Below are 8,229 nucleotides of genomic sequence, written 5' to 3'. Positions count from 1 at the left end.
TGTTCTCTGTATGTGAGTCTGTTTGTTTTTGTTTGTTTGTTCTTTTGTTTTGATTTTAGATTCCACATATAAGTGAAATCATATGGTATTTGTCTTTCTCTGTTTGACTTCATTTAGCATAATACTGTCTAGGTCCACCCATATTGTCTCAAATGACAAGTTTTTATTCTTTTTTTGTGACTAGCATTCCATTGTATACATATACCACACCTTCTTTATCCATTTGCCTATGGATGGACACTTGGGTTGGTTCCATATCTTGGTTATTGTAAATAATGCTACAAAAAATGTAGGGATCCAAATGTCTTTTTGAATAAGTGTTCTCATTCTCTTTGGGTAAATACCCAATAGTGGAATTATGGGATCATATGGATTTCTATTTTTAATTTTTTGGAGAGCCTCCATACTGTTTTCCACAGTGTTTGCACCAGTTTGCATTCCCACCAACTGTGCACAAGGGTTCTTTTTTCTCCACATCCTCACCAACACCTGTTATTTCTTGTCTTTTTGATATTAGCCATTCTGACAGGTGGGGTGATAACTCATTGTGGTTTTGATTTGCATTTCCCTGATGATGAGTGATGTTGAACACCTTTTTGTGTGTCTGTTGGCTGTCTGTAGGTCTTCCTTAGAAAAATGTTTATTTAGCTCCTCTGCCCATTTTTAAATCATATTGTTTAGTGTTTGTTTGGTTGGTTTTGATGAGTTGTATGAGTTCTTTATATATTTTGGATGCTAACCCCTTATCAGATACATCATTTGCAAATATCTTCTCCCATTCACTTCTCCTTTTCACTCCCATTGCCTTTGACTTTGTTGATGGTTTTCTTTTTTGTATAAAAGATGTTTTATTTTGGTGTAGTCCTGATAGTATATTTTTGCTTTTGTTTCTCTTGTTTTAAGAGACATATCCATAGGCAAATGTTCAAAAGATTATTGCTTATGTTTTCTCATAGGGCTTTGTGATTTCAGGTCTTACATAAGTTTAAATAATTTAAACTTAAATTTAAAAGATATTTGATTCAAGTATTAGAAAACTTATAAGAATGTTTGCAACAACTTGGTATGTGAATCCACGCTTTCAATTGTAAGTTGAAATCTAAATACAGATCAAGTGTATCTGATGTGAATTTAGTATTTATATTGAGATATACCCTAAGTGTAAAAGTCACTCCAGATTTCTAATACTTAATATAGAAAAAATAATGTAAAATATCTCACTAATACTTTTATATTGATTATATGCTGAAATTATACTATTTTTGGTTTATTAGGTTAAATTAAGTATAGAATTATAATAACTTTCACCTACATATGTTTACTTTGTTAGTATTGCTGCTAGAAAATATATACAATTATATATATGGCTTGCATTATATCTCTGTTGACAGCACTGATCTAATAGATATACATTGAACATATACCCACAGAGTATTCATTTCAATTCTCACAGAACAAAGGAAGATTCAATAAAAAGCAAATAATAAATATACACAGATTGTGCTGCCTGATCATAATGAAATAAATAAGAAATGAGTAACAACAAGAAACTTCAAACATCTTCTTGGCCCATAAAACATAACACACACTGGGGCACCTGGGTGGCTCAGTTGGTTAAGTATCAGACTCTTGATTTTGGCTCAAGTCATGAGATTGGGCCCTGTCTCAGGCTCCACACTAAGCACGGGGCCTGCTTAAGATTCTCTCCTTCCCTCTCCCTCTGCCCCTCCCCCACTTGCACTCATTCTATCCCCAAAAATATAAAAATAAAAAAATTGTAAAACATAACATATACTACATAGTGATTGGTTAAGAGGATATTTTATTTTTTAAAAATTTGTTTAATGTTTATTTATTTTTGAGAGACAGAGAGAAAGAGAGACAGAGCATAAGTTAGAGAGGAGCAGAGAGAGAGAGAAGGAGACACAGAATCCAAAGCAGGCTCCAGGCTCTGAACTGTCAACACAGAGCCTGCTGCGGGGCTTGAACTCACAAGCCATGAGATCATGGCCTGAGCTGAAGTCAGATGCTTAACCAACTGAACCACCCAATTGCCCTAGTTAAAAGGAGATTTTAGAAAGTATTACAACATATCTAAAAACCAACAAGAATGAGAGTGTCAAATGTCAAATGTTGTGGCCTATAGCTAAAGTAGCACTTAAAATTTTGCATAATTTTGAATACACTAACAGCAAAGAGGATATATTGAAAACCAAAGGCCTACATGCATCACTAAGCATATTAAAAAAAAAAGAGAGAAAATAAAACAATAAAGCCAAAGCAACAAGAAGCAAGAACATAAAAGAGGTAAGAAATCAACAGAGAGCCCTAAATCCCTACTAAAATGTGATTCTCTGAAAAGTGAGATGACAAAAAGGTAGATGCAACATTCTATACACCAATGCATATTGAAACTAGGTTAAAAAGGAGCACCTGGGTGGCTCAGTCTGTTAAGCCTCCAACTTGGTCAACTTGGCCAATGGCCATGATCTCCCATTTGTGAGTTCAAGCCCCACATTGGGATCTGTGCTGACAGCTTGGAGTCTGGATCCTGCTTTGGATTCTGTCTCCCTGTCTCTGCCCCTCTCCCCCTCACTCTCTGTCTCTCTTTCTCTCTCAAAAACAAAGATAAAAATTTTAAAAAAGAAACTAGGTAAAATGGACAATAGCGAAGAGAAAAATAGCAATCCTTTACTGGAGGAATCCAAGGAACGAAGTTGACATGAAATCAACAGAAGTGCTTCCATTCTCACACAAACACTGTCACCACAGAGGGCCCCACACATCCTTCCAGGGTCATCCCAGATCCCAACTTGCAGATGAAATGCATTTGTGTGGTACCTTTGTGAGCAAGTGGTTTAGGAGCCAGAATACAGAGGGAGGGTCAAGGGGAAAAAACAAAGTAAAATAAATCAAGAGAGGGGTCTCATGTGAACATCACATGCCATGGCTTCAGTGTTATTATTATTTCAATTCTTTGTACTTGAGGAGATATACAAAGCTCTTTTAAATGTTCCCAGCCCATGCTTTTCTCCTTCTTTCTTGAATTCCAAAAATAAGGTAACACAGAATTTAGCACATTGTTTCTTACTAGGGTCTCCTGTCCTGCAGTTTCTAAATGGAAGGCTCGTTAGAAATGATCACAAAGTCAGCAGTGCTTTGCTGCCAGTGGTTGACCCTTTATGATGGTACCTGATACTAAGTGCAGACACTGAGGCCTAGTCAAGTGTGTGTGTGTGTGTGTGTGTGTGTGTGTGTGTGTGTGTGTGAGACAGAGAGAGACAGACAGACAGAGAAAGAAACAGAGACACACAGAGAATGAGAGGGAGGGTAAGTTTTTTTGGCTTTCTCTTTCATTCTGTAGATGTAATCAAAAAGGGTAATTTTAGGGCTTATCTTCTAGGCACAGTATCTCAATTTTATAGTTGGAAACAATCTGATTTAGTCCAAGGAGGCTGCCTAAAGTAAATACAGCACTTATTCAGTGAGGTGGGGTGTCCACACACCACCTATAAAAGAAGATTAAGCCATCTGAGCTGTCGGAAATGCCCAACTGTTTAAGGGATCGCTTTTTCCTAACATACCTGGATAATGGTCATAACCTCTTGGGTTTGTAGCTGTAGGCACAGCCACCTGGCCAGCCTCTCTTCATTACGTCCTCTCCCTTTGTCTGCAAACAGCACAGAGGAACAGCAGGTTGGAGGCCCAGCCTCGCCAGCTGACCAGGCCAGGTGTATTTCCATTGGCTGCAGGGGCCAGAGTGAGTTCTATTTTCTTCTGTACATAGAGATAAGAAGCAAAGGGCCCCCTTCCGAAAGCAAACACGTTAAATTTGAACCCCGGCCTCCCCATGATTCACCGGATGGAATTTACGATGGTGTTTACCCTTTTCCACAAAAGGAGCAAATGAATCAGTCCTAATAGGAAATATAAATCCATAGCAGATGCATTTCAAAGCCCACAAGGCAGATTTCAGAGGCCGCAGTGATTCCAGAGTATCCACCCCCTCAGAAGTGTAAAGCAAAGGCCAGATCTTTGGAGAAGAAGCAACTCCAACAGTGAGCAAAACATGTCTCTGCATGTGCCAAGTTCTGCTTGGCCCCTCTTAGCAGTGGGAATCCAGACAAAACTTCAGGAATGCTTTGCTGGGCAGCTGTGTTGCATTCAAAGCAGAGAAATGGCCTTAATCTTTGCAAAACCAACAAAGATAAGCAATAGCTTTAGCTAGGTTGAAATTAGCCAACGCGCGGCTACACAATGTCCTTGCGACCATTATCCAGGCTCTGACCGCCAAATGGCACTGCTCAAGTATGCTGGCAATGTTTAACAAACCATCTGTCTTGTACCTGTTCCCACCAAACAGAACAGGAGGCTTTGTCTGAACCCTGGCCCCATCCAGCATGTCTGCTGTCTGCTCACCGGCAAGTGACACTGCACCTTCTTGGTGCATTAGATCAGTTTCCCAACCCTCTTGATAATAGTTTGTCCTTGTACAGAGTGGCTCCTGCCAGAGAACAGTTTTCAAAGGGAGTATGGATTTTCGGTCTGTCCACCTACCACTCACGATGTGTGTAAAAGCTTTACTTGCCCATTTGACTTTCCCCTGGTTTTTCTTCTTTTAGGAGAAATTTCTATATTTGTTCAAATGTAACTATTGCTGATTTAATGTTCTTTCTTGGTTAATTGTTCTTAAATTAGAACCCCTCCAACTCTCAGATATATTTTTTATACCCCAGTAAAAGATTTTTCTGTTTAAATGTCACACTTTACTGATTATGTTACCTAAGGGTTAGGTTGAACTATTTGAACTTTATGATTTTGTAGATCTAAAACAGTCAGATATTGGGATCTTGATATAGTTCAACACATATAGATTTTCTTGTCAGCTTGCCCATTGTGCTTTAGAGTAGATGTGTAAGAAGATGATTAAAGTAGTTTGTAGATTTTATTTTGTAAACACAATGTTTTAATCAAACAAAATTCTCCTTTCAGAATTAATTTCTCCTGCTCTGCTTTCCTCTGCTCAGAGGTAATGTGTCCCCGTGTTCGTTTTCCAGATGTTACAGTGTAGACACACAGTAGACCCCTGAACAACATGAATTGAACTTGTGGATACACTTCTATAAGGGTTTTTTTTTTTCCAATAAAAACAGTACAAACTGTAAATGTATTTTCTCTTCCTTATGATTTCCCTAATAACATTTTCTTTTCCCTAGCTTACTGTGTTGTAAGAACACAGTGCATAATACATACAACATACACAATATGTTTAATCAACAGTTTATCATAAGTGTTATCATAAGTCTTCCAGTCATAGGCTAAGTTCTGGGGGAGTCAGAGCTGTAAGTAGGGGGCTGGTACCCTTAACCCCTGTGTTTTCAGGGGTCAACTGTAATTACAACTGTCAAGCACGTCTTCACAATGGCAGCCATAGGAATCAGCTTCCCTGTGATGCTGTCCTTGAAACTCACCCTTCAAGCCCTCACACCAGTGGGTGGAGACCTCAGGCCTGGATGCCAGTCACCGCCCAGCTGCCTTATCTCTGGCCCTCACTCAGACTCTCAGGACACAAGCAAGCTTCTTATCTACCAAAGGGACTGGATTTGATAAGAGGCAAACACCAAGTTAGATGCACAGGGGGCTCCATGAAGCTTCAAGTATGAAGTTGAAAATAGCTCTGGGTTTAGAGATCTTCAAGTGCATGTGTCTGTACTCATATTCTAGCATCAGACCTCCCCACCTTTATTTCATCATGCTCATGGGCATGTCACAAACAGTTTTCTCTTCAGAGCAGACAGATCCAATTGAAGGAATCCAACTATTCACGCTGTCTTTCCAGAGGAAATTTGGAAAACAAGTTACCTTAAAAATGGCCACACAACCAATCTTGCCCTTAAATCTAAATCTTCAAGCCAGGACAGAAAGCAGAGATAGAGGGTGGGAAATCTCTTTAGATTTTAACTTCTGGAATATCTTAGCAAAAGGAAACAATTGTGGGAGTGGTCTAGAAGATTGGTGGTCCCCATCTATTTCTCTCTCTATAATATTCATTCATGAATGTATCCATTCAGCTGACATCAGGGCTGTTTTCACCTTTTGTATGTGATAAATAATGCTGCCATTATTTACTGGTACATGTTTTTGAGTAGCCATTTTCATTTTTGTGGGGGGTATATAGCCTGTAGTGAAATTGCTGAGTCATATGGGAATTCCACGTTAACTTTTTTTGAGGAGTCACCAAACTGCCTTCCATGGTGGCGACACTATTTTATTTTCCCACCAGCCATGTACAAGAGTTCCAATTTCTCCACATCCTCACCAATACTTGTATTCTTTTTTCTAAAAAACAATTATGGCCCTCCTAGGGAGTGCGAAGTGGATCTCATGGTGATTTTGATTTGCACGTTCTAAGAGTCATCTTTGTGCAAGCGACTTTTGGAAGGACTTTAAGCACAAGAGTGCAACCCTCTGGCATTTGTCAGGACTGATCTTTGGAGCCCTCCACAGGCCTTCCTGACATCTCCTGAAACCACCAAATGGTTGCATGTGCTGACATCTCATTGGGATCCCCCTTCCGAAAGGACACCATTGCCACCAGGAGGTGGAGTGGCATGTACCTGACAGTGAGGGGGACCAAAAGGGGTCTTCATTCCAGGCTGAGATGGAGTGGAGTCCTGGAGTCCATGGAGTGGAGGTGAGTAGGCTTTTGGGAACAGAACATACTGTGAGGCAGACAACCATATGTTGGGCCAGAGTCCTGGAACCTTAGCTGGACCAGAGAGCACAGCTGCATGTCTTGAGACCCCAGGCAAATGGGAGGCATCCTGACCCAAGAGCATACAGGAAGGCATGGATCCCAGTGAGATCTCAAATACAGAGGGGTAGATGAGTAGTGTGGGATCAGGACAGGACGAGTCAGTATCTTGAGGTCCAAAACACATGGCTGGTTCACAGAGAAACAAATCCAAGACCAATCCCTGCTTTGAGCTTGCAGCTTTCTTTCCCCTCTCTAGAGTTTGAACGATGGTTCTCAATTTGGACACACATTAGAATCACCTGGGAAGCTTTGAAAACTCCCAAAGCCTGGGTCAAGAAATCTGACCCATTGTGAGCAGGACCTAGTACCAGGATTTCAGCGTTCTTCAGGTGATTCAAATGGGTAGCCAAGGATGAGAAAACTAGAATTTTAGGTTTAAAATAGTAGGTAAAAATATTAGGTATAAAAATAGACTTTATTAGATTGCTGTTTCTATTATAAAAGGAACATGGGCATGCTGTAGAAGTTTGGACTGAGGAAAGATGCTGGGGGAAGATTCCACCTGTTGCTCTGTGGCCTTGAGGCTACTATAGATGGTGCAGCCTGTGCTTTATTTCTGGGTCTCCATTCCTGGAAGGGTGGATGAGGGCTAGCATCCAGGGTAGGGCTGTGCTCCCGAGGACACACAGGATGTGATATATTTTCTGTGTCTGCGGCACTGTGTGGGCGCAGTGAGGGCTGCACTCAATAAATGTTTGTAGGATGAGTGAATGGAAGCAGGAAGGCATGAATTCATGAAAAGCAGCCCAAGACACGGTCCCTGCCCTCTAGGAACTTACAAAGGGGCAGTTGAATAGGCATTACAATGACAATAATCGGATGGTAATAATAGTTCCTGCATCAGTGGCTCTGTGTGTCTGTGCACGCAGCCCTGCAGCCAGGGAAACCAGGGGAAGGTTTTTGAAAACTCTGTTTGGTAGCTGGGGCCTCTCTTATCTTTATTAATGTCCTGCAAAGCATTGACACACTGCCTTCTTCTTGATAAAACAAGTAAACAGGAACAGAGCAAAAGCCAATGAGTCCAGTGGCCAGTGGTACGCAGAGCCCACCTGGATGGTCACAGAGAAATCAGTGAACGTGGGGAAAACCCTGAATCTCAGATGTGGAGTTATTCTGTTGATTTTTTCCTTCTTTGCTTGCTTGGCAAAAGTTCCCCCAAGCACTCTGGCCTACAGATAAATTCTGTAGGTTGGTAATCCTCAAGCTCCTTGTCAATTAGAGCTTCCTCCTCAGAAATGGTGATTGTGGTGGAAAAAGCACTAATAGGACTTGGGAGAGATGGGGACTTGTCTTGTTTTATTGTCAACTATCTAGATGAGTTTAGTGATTTCCATACCTTCTCTGACCTACAGACCAAACAGCAACTTCTCTTCTGCCTTCCTTGCCTGGTGGCTAAACACATTCAGCAAGAC

The sequence above is a fragment of the Prionailurus viverrinus genome, chromosome A3, assembly GCF_022837055.1.
Source record: "Prionailurus viverrinus isolate Anna chromosome A3, UM_Priviv_1.0, whole genome shotgun sequence".
Lineage (NCBI taxonomy): Eukaryota > Metazoa > Chordata > Mammalia > Carnivora > Felidae > Prionailurus > Prionailurus viverrinus.
This window is presented reverse-complemented; position numbering follows the sequence as displayed.